At 43.8% G+C, this 12,739-nt stretch overlaps 1 protein-coding gene across 1 annotated transcript in view; it reads right to left on the bottom strand.

Annotated features, from left to right (window-relative positions):
• LOC135895935 (uncharacterized) overlaps nucleotides 1-12,739 on the bottom strand; it is a 113,911-nt gene that overhangs the window by 11,472 nt on the left and 89,700 nt on the right. The gene's annotated exons all lie outside the window — the stretch shown is intronic.

Genomic DNA, 12,739 nt, shown 5'->3' with positions numbered 1-12,739 from the left:
TGATACCATGTAATAAAAAATGCAGGCTGTACGCAGTGTGGGAATCGAAAGATTTGGTTCCTGTGAGTGCGCCGAACGATTTTAGCACTTGGGTGAGTGTGTAATTCACTTCAGCCTGTCTGTTGGGACTCGCTGGCAACCCATTATAAACAGACCGCCTGCTGAATGAATCATTCGTTGGCGATATGTTCAAGGGTACCAATTTCACTGCGTGTGTCTATGGTCCCGTGCTACTTTCTGAAATCTCGTGCGGTTTATTTTGTGACCCGAAAATTAAACCAATGTATAGCTATCTTTGGGGTAGTAGATTCTTATATTACTCAGTAAGCCTATACAATTCTACATTAAAAGCTTGCGTTGCACACGTTAAGAATGCTTTAAAGTTGATGAATGAATTATTAGTAATGAGCTAAGCTCACAGTAAAGAATATCAACATTCCCCGGTTCCCTGGGTGTTTAGCCCATTTAGTCGGACAGCAGCATTCTCCTCCAATGATGACCATTTTCGTGTTTTCTTTTCTCTTGATCGCATGCATTTGCGCCTCTCAGATATTGGGGCTCACCTAGGGACGAAACCTCAAGAAGCCGGCGGTTATTGCTTTGTTGCTTTGAAGGCGGAGGCCTGCAGTATATCCTTATTTCTTTCTTTATTAGAACATAAGCCATATAGTCAAATATTTTGTCAGCCTGCCAAAGAAATTATGCTTTTGAGTGAGACTGGGCAGTGCTCTGGCCCAAATAGCACAGTCTTGTGCTCTAAGGACAGAGGAAACAATAGGAAGAGAGAAAAATAAGAAGTACAATAGCAAAACTAAATTTCTTGTATGCGCCACAAAGAGGAACCTGTAGTCCGTGAAGGAACCGATGCTTTTATGCGGACCACTGTGTATTTGCCTTCAACAAGGCATAATACAAGTACACAATTTCGATCCCTGCTCCCTTCCATTCCCTCGCACTTTTCCTCCATCGCTCGTCTAATTTCTTGTGTTTGTTCCTGCACGAGCCATAGTTTAAGCAAAAACATATTATAGCAGCAAAATATATGTACAGGACATCCCTCTGTTTCATCATACACAGTTGTCAATGTGTTGGAAAAATAGCAGTCATCAATCACTAATGGAAAGTAAAAAGAACAAAATACGCATAGAAAGAACACAATACTCTAGTCTGTTTTACACAACTGTTAGCGACAGTTCATCAGAAAATTCCTGCCACATGGTTTGCTGCTGCTATTCGTAGCCACTTGTCCGAACCGTGTGACGTACAAAATATTTTATTTCCCTGAATTATGATACTTTGGGAACTAGTTATGTATGTTGATGATACGAATGTCTTTTTTAGTGCTGATTCAATGAAAAGTCTTCTAGTTTCTGTAACAAATTATTTAAGGCATTTGGAAGTGTGGCTAAATGAAAACAAACTTGCATTAAACGCAAGTAAAACAAAATACGTTATTTTTAGGCCTACGAACAAGCCATGTATTAATCTGAAATTCTCATTTCAAGGCACAACATTAGAGTGCGTTCGCAAGCAAAAATTCCTTGGTGTTTGGTTCGAGGAAAACATGTCGCGGAATACCCATGTGTCCAGGCTTGCTTCTGAATTGGGCAAAACTGTAGGCTGTCTGTACAGGTTATCAAACCTAGTTCCATTATGGCTAAAGACAACTATATATTACGGCCACTCTACTCTCGCTTGTCTTACTGTGCGCTAGTATGGGCAAAAACGACTGTTCAAAACCTAAACAGACTCGAAGTGTTGCAGAAGAAGGTTCTCAGAATATTTGAAAATTTTTATGGGCACCCTCGCGAACTGCGTACTCATCAGCTGTTCATAAAGCACGATATTACTAGAGCAAGTAATCTTTATACATATAAAATACTACTTTATACAAAAAAGAAGAAGCTTTATGAGCATTCATTTGATAGCTCTCCCCGATACTCTCTCCGTAATCAACCCTTACCAGTTCCTTTTTCACGTGCAAGCTACGGAGAATGTCTTCTTCAATACCAGATACCAGCAATACTGAACAAATTCTTAACTTGTACCAAATTCGAACTACCAGAATATAAAATGTAAGAATCATTCGAACAACATCTTAATTTGCTATTTGGTATATATCTCATTTTGATGTATAAAATTATTTTTGCCTTTGCACAAGTGCTTATAAGGATTTCGTGACATCTGTATTATATGCAATTATGCTGTGCACTAAAAGTGTTGCGTTGCGTGTATTATATTATATATATTATAGTATTATATTATGCCTATATTTTTGTACAGCGTTTCAGATGATTATTTGTGCAATCTGTCTGCTGCTGTTTAATCGGTCCTTGGGCACCCTCCAGATGTCTGCGACATCTTTTCGCCCAAGAACCTCCGACTCGGTGTTGGAAATAAGCTTCACTTCACTTCACTTCACTTCACTTCACTTGTATTTTATTGAAGTGGAACGGTACATAAAATGATCTGGTTCTTTTACAGTAGTTTGTGAATACTTTAGCCAGAACGAATGTTTCAGCCTTGCGCTGTTCACGGGTTTTGACGTTTTTCGTTTTAAAGGATTCGTCAAAATAATGCTTCGTAAATATCATATGATTGATGTATTAATTTGAATGCAGAATAAAAATAATGAAGTAGTGTTTAACTTAAGGTTACAACTTCTGTGGGAGAGTAAAAATACCGCAGATTAGATAAATATGTGGTGACTATCTCCTTTGCGACATGCGGAAGTTCCTCTATGGTGATGTATGTTAAGGAATTCCAAATACATGCGCCGACTCGAGCAATCTCAGACTGGACGCATCTAAAGAGACTATATGTTTACTTAGATAAAATATATAGCGTTATGGAAACTTCCGTTTGCACAGCCAGGCTTACGAAATAGTATCTTCTCGGTATGGTGAAAATATTTTATTGAGACAAACGGTTCATCACGTCCATGTTAGTCTTTTTTCCCTTTTAGTATACTGAGGTTGTCTTTTCATTCCTGTGATAAGTTTCGGGAAGTTGTCGACAGTCATATTTTCTGTGTTCATCTTGCAGCCGGACAGCGTCCGAGCGCTTACCTGGCCGATGTGCTGTCAAAGTGGTACTTGCGGTAACCTTTAAATATAAAATTTCCTTACTTTACCTTTCGAATTCACTTTTTATGTTATAACTAATTACAGCTTGGCCTCCTCCTCATAGAATTTGTCGAAGGATCAAATACACGAATACTAACTGCATCGGCACTGCCAAGGATGTTGCAAACAAATTCTTGAACGCCACGCACTGTCAAGACAAGTAAAATATTTATTTTTTCATAAACGAATGCATTCGTAGATCCCTCAAACGCGCCAGAAATAACTGATATCAATGCTTCCATATTTTTTGTCTATTTAAGAAGTAAAGAAAGTGTCACGCGAGTTTAAGAAGTATCACTTCGATACCAGCAAAGCAGTTCATGCAGCTGATATGAAAAACGTAAAGGGCATAAAATGTACAAGCGGAGGCAAAATATTTTATTGAAACACTGTCATCCACGTACCTTTTTTTACATTTTTTGCATATTCAACGACCAGGGAAAAATACCAATGACTGACCTTCACTCCAACGTATTGCGGAGGAGCGGGTGTCACCACCGTCTTTTATTGTAATTGCACCGAAATTATAGTCGCAATAGAGACACACGTAAAAAGCAGAACTTCTGAATAATAATAATAATAATAATATTAATAATAATAATAATAATAATAATAATAATAATAATAATAATAATAATAATAATAATAATAATATTTTATGCCCACTGCAGCACGAAGGTCTCACCCTGCGATCTCCAAATACCCCTGTCCTATGCGGAAGATTCCAACTAGCGCCTGCGAATTTCTTAATTTCATCACCCCACCTCGTCTTCTATCGTCCTCTACTGACTTTCCTTTCTCTTGGCACCCATTCTACAAACCTAATGGTCCACCGGTTATCTTACCTACGCAGTGCATCTGCCCGGGTCGATTTTTTTCTCTTAATATCAATTACAATATCGACTATCCCCATTTGCTCTCTGATCCACACCACTCTCTTCCTGTCCCTTAGCGTTGCGCCTAACATTTTTCGTCCCGTCGCTCTTTGTGCGGTGCTTAACTTATCTTCGAGCTGCTTTGTAAGTCTCCAAGTTTCTGCCCCATATGGTAGCACCGGTAGAATGCACGGATTTCACACCTTCTTTTTTTTTTCAATGTTAAAGGTATGCTTGGAGTCAGGATTTGACGTCAGCCGTATGCGCTCCAACCCATTTTTATACTCCTGTAAATTTTCTTCTGATGATCAGGGTCCCCTGTGAGTAATTGACCTAGGTAGACGTACTCCTTCAAAGACTCTAAAGGCTGACTGGCGAAGCTGAACTCTTGTTCTTTTGTCCGACTATTGATCATTTTCTTTGTCATGTGCATATTAACCTTCTACACCATTCTTACATTCTCTCTGTTAAGGTCCTCAATCATTTGTTGTAACTCGTCCCCAGCGTTGCACAACAGGACGATGTCATCTGCAAGTGGGAAATTGCTGAGATATTCGCCGTTGATCCTCACTCCTAAGCCTTCCCAATTCACTAGCTTGATTGCTTCTTCCAAGCACCTAGCGAATAGCATTGGAGAGATTGTGTCTCCTTTATATTAGAAATGCGAACATACTATGAAATACACAGATGCGAAGATACAGCTTGATAAAGGGCGAAAAATTATCATTGTCAACAAAGTTCACTTCACGTATACACAATACCTCGCAACAATATATTTAAGTACACGTATAAGTGTGCAAGAAATCCGCCGTAGCTAACCAAGGTCACGGTATATAATGCGTCAGACAAGACAAACATGTTGGGCAGTCACAGATTCACAGATCACAAAATCCTAAGGCCTGCCCCTTCCCCTCCCTCCACTCCCAGCGATAGATCGCGCGCTACGGAAGGCGACTCGCTTCTTCCCCGCTTTCCTCTCTTGCGCACAGAAGACTGACCCGCCATCGTTACCTCCCTCATCCCTCCTCCTACGCTTTCAGCCGCACATGCAGCCTGTGGCGCGCGGTGACGATGTTATCGCCCTTGGACTTTATACGGAACATGACGGCGACGGCAGGAATGCGCCAGGAGTGCCCATAGAAATGCTATCCTAATAACATAAGAGAATCGGGCAACTAAGGATACCGTGCCCCATTACTTTCCGCAAAAGAAGTGAAAAAATGGAACTTTCAGCATGCAACAATAACAATATTTTCTTTCTTTCTTGTGTGGGGCGGCGGCACCCAAATAAAAAAAAAAACGCGAAGGAAAGCGTGTTGACCACAATCGAAGTGAGGTAACATCGAAGTGAAGGTGGTGCGCCGAGGCGAACGCCTATTAATCTCTCGTGTACCCACAGGGATGACAGCGAATGACCATTGTTGCTTTTTATCGTTTACTAGGCAGAAAGCGTCGAAAAAACTGCCAGTTCAAAATCCACTCGTCGAGAGTAAAATGAACGCGCACCTATGTGCGCCGCGCGGTGGTCGGGGAAAGACTAGAAAAATGCATGCACCTCTGGCTGGCTCTGGCAGCCCGCGGGTAGCGAGAACCAGAAAACTAAAGGGGCTTAATGTGTCCTCGCTAAAAAAGTCAAAGTAGAGATAAACGAGAACGTCGTTAATTTTGCCGGCTTTAGTGCCTTGACAGAAATGCTTTGACGCAGGTGAAAAAAAAATTGGTATTTTTTTCTGTGACATGACGGCACAAATAAATCTCCAGAATGCTTCCTCTCATCGCACCTCGCTGCGTGCTTTGTCAAGTTATCTAATAGTGTGTTGATTTGGCTTTTCTCGTTGTATGGTCTGATGTGCTTTAGAAAAGTCAATGCACTTTTGAAGTCAAATATTTATGAGAACATTATACTACCAACGTTCCGGATTTGAACATATAAAGCATGATCTTGGAAATATCAATGCGCCTTTCGCATCAGAAGTTTCTGAGAACGGTGTACCCATAAGGTTTCGAAATTGATATTCATGCGCTCCTTGTAATACGTGGCGTACCCGAGATTCCGCAACAAGCGCGCTCGCCATCAAAATGTCCTTGAGACTTAGTGCTCGCATGGGGCTCCTTCAGTTATATGACTTCAGGTGCATGGGTGTTGCCACAAAATGCAGCCCGAGTTCGCAACGTTCGCTCATAAATGTCTTTCCGAGCGTGAAAAAGACATTCTAGACAAAATTCAAGATGATTTCGGGCGTCGGGGGTTGTGTTGGATACGGTGCTTGACAGCACGAAAAAAATATCGGAGGGGAGGCGCTGAAGCCATATACGCCTACCCCCTCGCTATGCCCCTGGTACCGGCGAACCGTGCATTCCAGGGAAAAGGAGCAGGCTTCGTGGCGGCAGCGCTAGATGGCGCCGAATACTCTTACAAAAGCGTGGAAGAGGAGTTCCGCATCAGTACGCGCCTGATGTATAACTTGTTTCGACCTTGGCAACACACGGCGTTGTTATATGATCGATGCTAATGTCTTACCGTTGTTATAGACGGACCATTTTCCTGGCATCACTCAAGTTCCTTGACCGCATCCAATCGCCATCGCATTCCAATCAGGGCGCACAGGGGCGCGTCTAACACGTTCCTCGACCTATCAGACAAGTTTGCGACCCCCAACTCAGGTGCCGCCCGTCAAGCTACTGTCTCGACCCCTGCTTGACTCTTACCGAAAGTGCAACGGGAGCCTGGCACGGTTTCAGGTAATCTTGGTCCCGAGAAAAGGTGTTTTGCAGCTCTGAAAGCTCGTTAGAAATCAACCCATCTCCTCAGCTGAGCACTTTCAGACCAAGAAGCAACACCAAGGCAACGCCGGTGACAAGTCCCCCATCCGACAGTGGAGCCCTTGGAGCGATCCCATCTGCCGAATGTGACGGCACTTGCACGGGCACCTACCATTGGAGGAAAATGACGACACCTGAGCGGGCTCTACGATTGGCCGAAAATGACGTGACCCCGAGACACCGAAGGGGCTAAAAGCGAAAGACAGGGAGCAGAGAGGGGCGTTCCTTCATTCATTCATTTTTTAGTTCTTCATGCCACGGGCTGCAGCATCCGATTTGCTGCCAGTGATCAATGACCTTATTACTGGGAACTACTTTGTGTGATTACTGTAAATAATGTAAATAAACCTTCGGTTTCACCTCAAAATCCTCCTCAACGTCGGCCAACTCCCGCATTCAATGGCAACATCCAATACCGTTGACAGTCATCGAGAGATGGGTTTTGCCGCAATGTTTTATTCTGCATCTATGTATGCTTGTATGTAACAATTGTTTCCGCTTAACTGGGTGACTGGGTAGTCCGTAGTCGAATGGATCGCACGTCAGGCTGCTGTGCTGAGGGAAGCGGATTCGAAACGAAGCATCTGACGAACTTTGCTCACTGAGTATGTGGCGATCGGTATATTCGTGCCACTCATCAGCGAACCTTTAACCCACCGACATGGGTCAATGCAGATGCGGGACTGGGTAAATACTGTTGTTCTGTGAAGCGCTTTGAGCCCGATTTGAAGCAAAGGGTATGTGCTACTCGGTTTGTGCTGTTCTTTGATGAACCTTTTTGATGCCAGCTTATGCCACTTGGTTTGTTCCAGTAGGCGCGTGGCGCTCTTCAATGAACGTCTTTAACGCGAACTTGGGTAACATGGTATGCGCCATTCCTCTAAGCTCGGCGGAGTTGCACCCACGTCACAAGGGTTTCCCTAGGAACAGCCCGACACTTTAGCAGGCTGCGCCAAGTGAGAGAACCTGCTCATTTCTTCAATATGTAGAGAATATATGGCGCCTACATTTCGGGAAATTGAGTCAGTGACCACCTATCGTGGCTATCTAGTTATCTGTGAAGACAGAATCGCTGAATAATGTATCCAAGATTGTGGATGTTTACCTGACTAGTTAGAGATAAAGTACGTAAATATATAGGTAAACAAGTAAATAATAACTAATACGTCATAAGATAACGAGTAAATAGGAGTGCGGCAGTGAACCAACCGGGGTTAAAAGCCATTCCGCCCTGCGAACGTGGATAACCAGCGGAGCGGTAACCTTCCTGGTAAGAAAATTTGTGGTAAAGTCTTTAGTGGCATGACTCATTGTCGCTGAATAACGACGGTCACAATGGCTTTGTGGTCACAATAACAAACTGATCGGCATACCCGCAAGTGTAAACGCATACTTTGGCAATGTGAAATCGATGCACGTACGCCGCTGAATGGTCGGCTGGGCCGGATTTGTGTGGCATCGCAGGCGATATGTTTGGACAAAACCTCCTTTATTATATGCCTTCCATGTCGCTAGTTTACCCATTGGAGCGGAGGTTCCTGTAGTTCGGGGTAGTCGCGGAGAGACGGCGCTCGCTGCCGACCCTACTTCCTGTTGCGGAGGAAGTGACGATTGCTAGGCTTTCGCGCGCTCGACCAATGACTTGACGAGAAACCGCGGGTCTTGCCTCCAAAATCGCAACAGACGCCGGTAAAATCTCGGAGGCAGGGAACGCGACTCAAGTTTGGAGCAGCCGCCACAGCTAGTGATCGCAGCCGACCCTGCTGGAAAGCAGGAACGAGGAGAGAGAAGCTCACGCGGCAGGCACTTTCTAAAGGAGGCATTGGTCTGGAACACAAAACGCGTAAACCACTCCATTTTCGGTTACGACACATCCACATTGAAATCGCAGTCGACCACAGGGATAGTGTCATCGCAAATAACCCACGCAATGTGGATTGCCACGAATGAATGAATGAATGAATGAAGTACATTAAATATCCCTCAATAAAGGGAAGGGGGCAACAATATAGAGGGGGAGGGGGGAGGAATTGAAGCTTACATGGTTATGACCCATCGCTCATGGTCTCTGAGCCGTTGATAAGTTTTCGACATGCTGTCCTGTCTGTTGTATGCATCATCAGAAAGAACGTAAGCTATGTTCACTTTGCTGAGTGCTCGTAGCCTCTGCCTTACGGGGCTATGAGCCATTGCATTTTTGCTTGATTACGAGTGTGTGGATGCTTACGGAGATTTCAATGATTTATAATTATAGTTTTTGTGGCGGACACGAATTTCTATGGTACCCTGGCTCAGCTGTGAAAATGTTTGGGCTTCTCTTCTTTTTTTCTCCATATGGTAAATAATTTGCAGCCCATAGTTGAAGTGCAGAATTTCGCGTGTCTGTCTCTTTTGTAGAATTTATTCAGTGGTACTGTCCCGCGCAGCTCTGGATAATCAGCGACCTCGACAGTTTCGGGGACTTTGGACATAAAAGGTCTGTTCTGGTTAAATACCTAGCCGTAGGCGCTTGCACGGCACACATTTTAAGGCGAAAGTTTTTCTAGGCTCATGGTGAAGTTTGTGTCAGCACACCTGAGCGTCGGAGTGTCCGCCGAAGCGTCATCATGCCATATGCAGACAGATTAAAGAATGACAAATTGATGGTGACAGTTAGTGAATGATAACGTTATAATAGAGATTGGTGGAGAATAATAATGGCTACTAATTACTTAATAACTCCGAAATGAGCAATATTTCTAACGACGACTTGTAATGACCACAATTGATTATAAATGACTTGAAATGTCTATAATTAGCAGTAATTACTAAAATCACTACTAATTACTTGTAATGACTACGAAATGACCAATATATACAATGACGGCTTCTAATGACCACAATTGATTACAAATGACTAAAAACGCTTACTACTGAGCCGTAATGACTAATAATGACTGAAATGACTTGTAATGACTGGTAATGATTATGAAATGACCAATGTGTCTTACGACATGTAACAAGTACAACTGGTTAGAAATGAGTAAATGTGCTTAGTAATGACCAGTAATGACTAATAATGACTGAAATAACTTGTAATGACTACTAGTAACTACGAAATGACCAATATGTCTAACAACAGCTTGAAGTGACCTTGACTGATTACAAATGACTAAAGCGCTTAGTAGTGAACAGTAATGCCTAGTGATGACTCAAATGACGTGTAAGAACTACGAAATGACAAATATGTCGAAAGACAAATTCTAGCCACTACAATTCTTTAAAAATGACTACAAATGCTTTGTAATGACCAGTAATTACTAATAATAACTTAAATGACTTCTAATGACTACTAATGACTCGGATATGACAAACATGTTTAACAACGGCTTGTAATGACCACAATTGAATACAAATGACTAAAAATGCTTAGTAGTGAGCAGGAATAAGTAAAAGAAAGAAGAGAAAGACAAGAAGCAAGAAGAAAGGGGCGAATGATAAGAGGCGGAAGAGTAGGCTTTCGCCGTTCACCTCTTAAGAGAGATCTTAAGAGACCTTGTAATTTTTTATTTCCGTATAAGCAGTTGGTAATGAGCCCTTCAGGCGGATCGAGACTGCCTCGAGCTGCTTGACTGCTCAAAGTTCACACGAACTGAAGGTCACGTCTGCGATTTCTATACTTGCAGTGCAATGGTGTGACACGAATGTGTAACCTATGTAGCTATACTGTAAGACATTATCACCAAGGAAGATCAGCCTCGCATTGTTAGATTGCACTAATGCTTATCACAAACGCCAAGCTAGCCTAGCATTATCCATGCAACGTAGGAAGAGTTGCGAATATTATTGCGACAGCAGTTATATGGACTGTCCAGGCACATTTCTGCCACCGGCATCGCCGTCGCCGTAGCCGTGAGGTTCCCTTTAAAGCCCTAGGGCGATAAAATTGTCGCCGCGTGCCGTATGCTGAATGTGCGAGTGAAAGCGTGCGAGCGTAAGCGGGCGAAAGCTCCTCAGTCTTGTGTGCGCGAGCGAGGAAGGCAGGCCGCAAGCGCGCCCTCTCTCTTGCGCGCGAGGCACGGAGCCGAGTAGGGAAGGAAGGAAAAAGTGGAGAAGGAAGGCAGGGAGGTTAACCAGTTTCGCTTAACCGGTTTGCTACCCTACACATGGGAGCGGGATGGGGGAGATGAAAGATGGGAGGAGAGAGAGAGAGAGAGAGAGAGCACATAACACAGCGAACACATCGTCAGTTACAGTCCGTCACTCTTGCGCAGTACGCGATATCACTGTCACAGCCGCTTGTCCAAGCCCGTATCCTTCAAAAACCGAAGTAGTCCCTTCGTCGCCTTCAGCTGCGATGTCTTCTGTCGGCGATGTGTGAAAATGGTTGCAACTGACAATGGTCTGACAATAATCTTCTCCAGCGGCTGCTGCTTACGGCGCTGCCGTGCGGGCGCGATATCTCGAAAACGACATGCCACGTGGCTAAGTGCGCGGACGCGCGTGCCTCACCTTCAGAGCAATCTTCGATGTTTGCAGAGTGCAGGTAGTGCCGCTATAGCTTCGCATACGCTGTGCTTTTGACGTTTCGTTCACGTCGAAGCGAGAGATGCACGAAGGTCAATTCGTTGGTGGCTGCTGCCGCGATTTCTCGCTCCAGCGTTTTGACAGCTAGTTTCCACGGTAATCGAGCGAGATTTGTTCATGCTTACGCGTGTGGGCGTGACACCATCGTTGTTAGTTTAGTTAGTAAGCGAATGTTTGCAAGTTTATACGGCCCATAAAACCACCATCATTACTTCGCATCTACTAATTTGCCATCGCAATCGGCGCTTAACCGCTCGGGTGAAAGTGCGACTTTTTTTAAACAGGAAAATCAAAAAACCATTGCAAAGCGGGGACGCAATTCTATCTTGAAGGAAGCTCATTTACATTGTGTTGTTTAAATCTCCTGCTGAAATTTTTTATTATTATAATGAAGTACAAGCCTATGCGTTAATACATGGCAACAAAGCAAGCAGGACATTGCGAACGGAGCTTAAAAAATAAAATATGGACTCCGTGGTGCACATCTCTGCACGATTCCAGCTAAAAAGTTGGGTGCTTTAGCTGTATCACAGATTGGCGTGTGAGTATTTGCCTTCCAATTCCTTGTGAATATATCAACTTATCATCTAAAACATGTCTATTGCTCTGTTCGCTTAATATACATAAACATATAAAATATGGATGTCTACTATGCACCTTGCAAGAACTACTATACGTAATTCAAGGAAATGTTGCTGCTAGGCATAGCAAGCGCAACGGCTTATTTAGAGTGACCGTGATACGCAGTAGAGAAGACGGGCATGTGCGATTTTCGATAAAACTGGGGTATGCAAATCCTTGGCCACTACTGCGGAAGTGTCGTGAAAGAAACTCAAAATATGATTTCCTAGACGTCATTGTGAATCAGGTATGCAAGCCAGAAATGTTGCAGGGCATGCCGAGAATTCGCCTAGCGGATGGTAAAAAGAATTATGTCACTGCCCGTCAAACTATGGCCGAACTGCGAATTCGCCTGCGAGATAACATTTCTCGCTAATGCTGTGCCAGTGCTTATTTAGGTGAAGTCCATGGAATGCGTTTCCTTTTCTCTGTTGCTACGTCTTACGTCAGAGCTTGCGTCAAGGCAGGAAGATGATGGTCATCGTGAATAACATTTATTGGTCCCCATTTACAGTGTCTTTCGTGGTATTCCGTCAGGGTCTTCTTGGACACCCTTGAGTGGGTTTAGCAGTGGCGGTATCCTTTGTCCAGGGCTCCAACGGCCCCAGCTGCGCGGCATGCTCACTGCACGAGACCACTTTGGTCCTCGCAGTGGTCGCTGGCCAGCAGTAGCTCCCATTGCTTCGCGCTTAGATGACATTGATATACCGATGGTTGATACGCCACCTG

Source organism: Dermacentor albipictus, chromosome 2, assembly GCF_038994185.2.
Source record: "Dermacentor albipictus isolate Rhodes 1998 colony chromosome 2, USDA_Dalb.pri_finalv2, whole genome shotgun sequence".
NCBI classification, from domain to species: domain Eukaryota; kingdom Metazoa; phylum Arthropoda; class Arachnida; order Ixodida; family Ixodidae; genus Dermacentor; species Dermacentor albipictus.
This window is presented reverse-complemented; position numbering and strand designations above follow the sequence as displayed.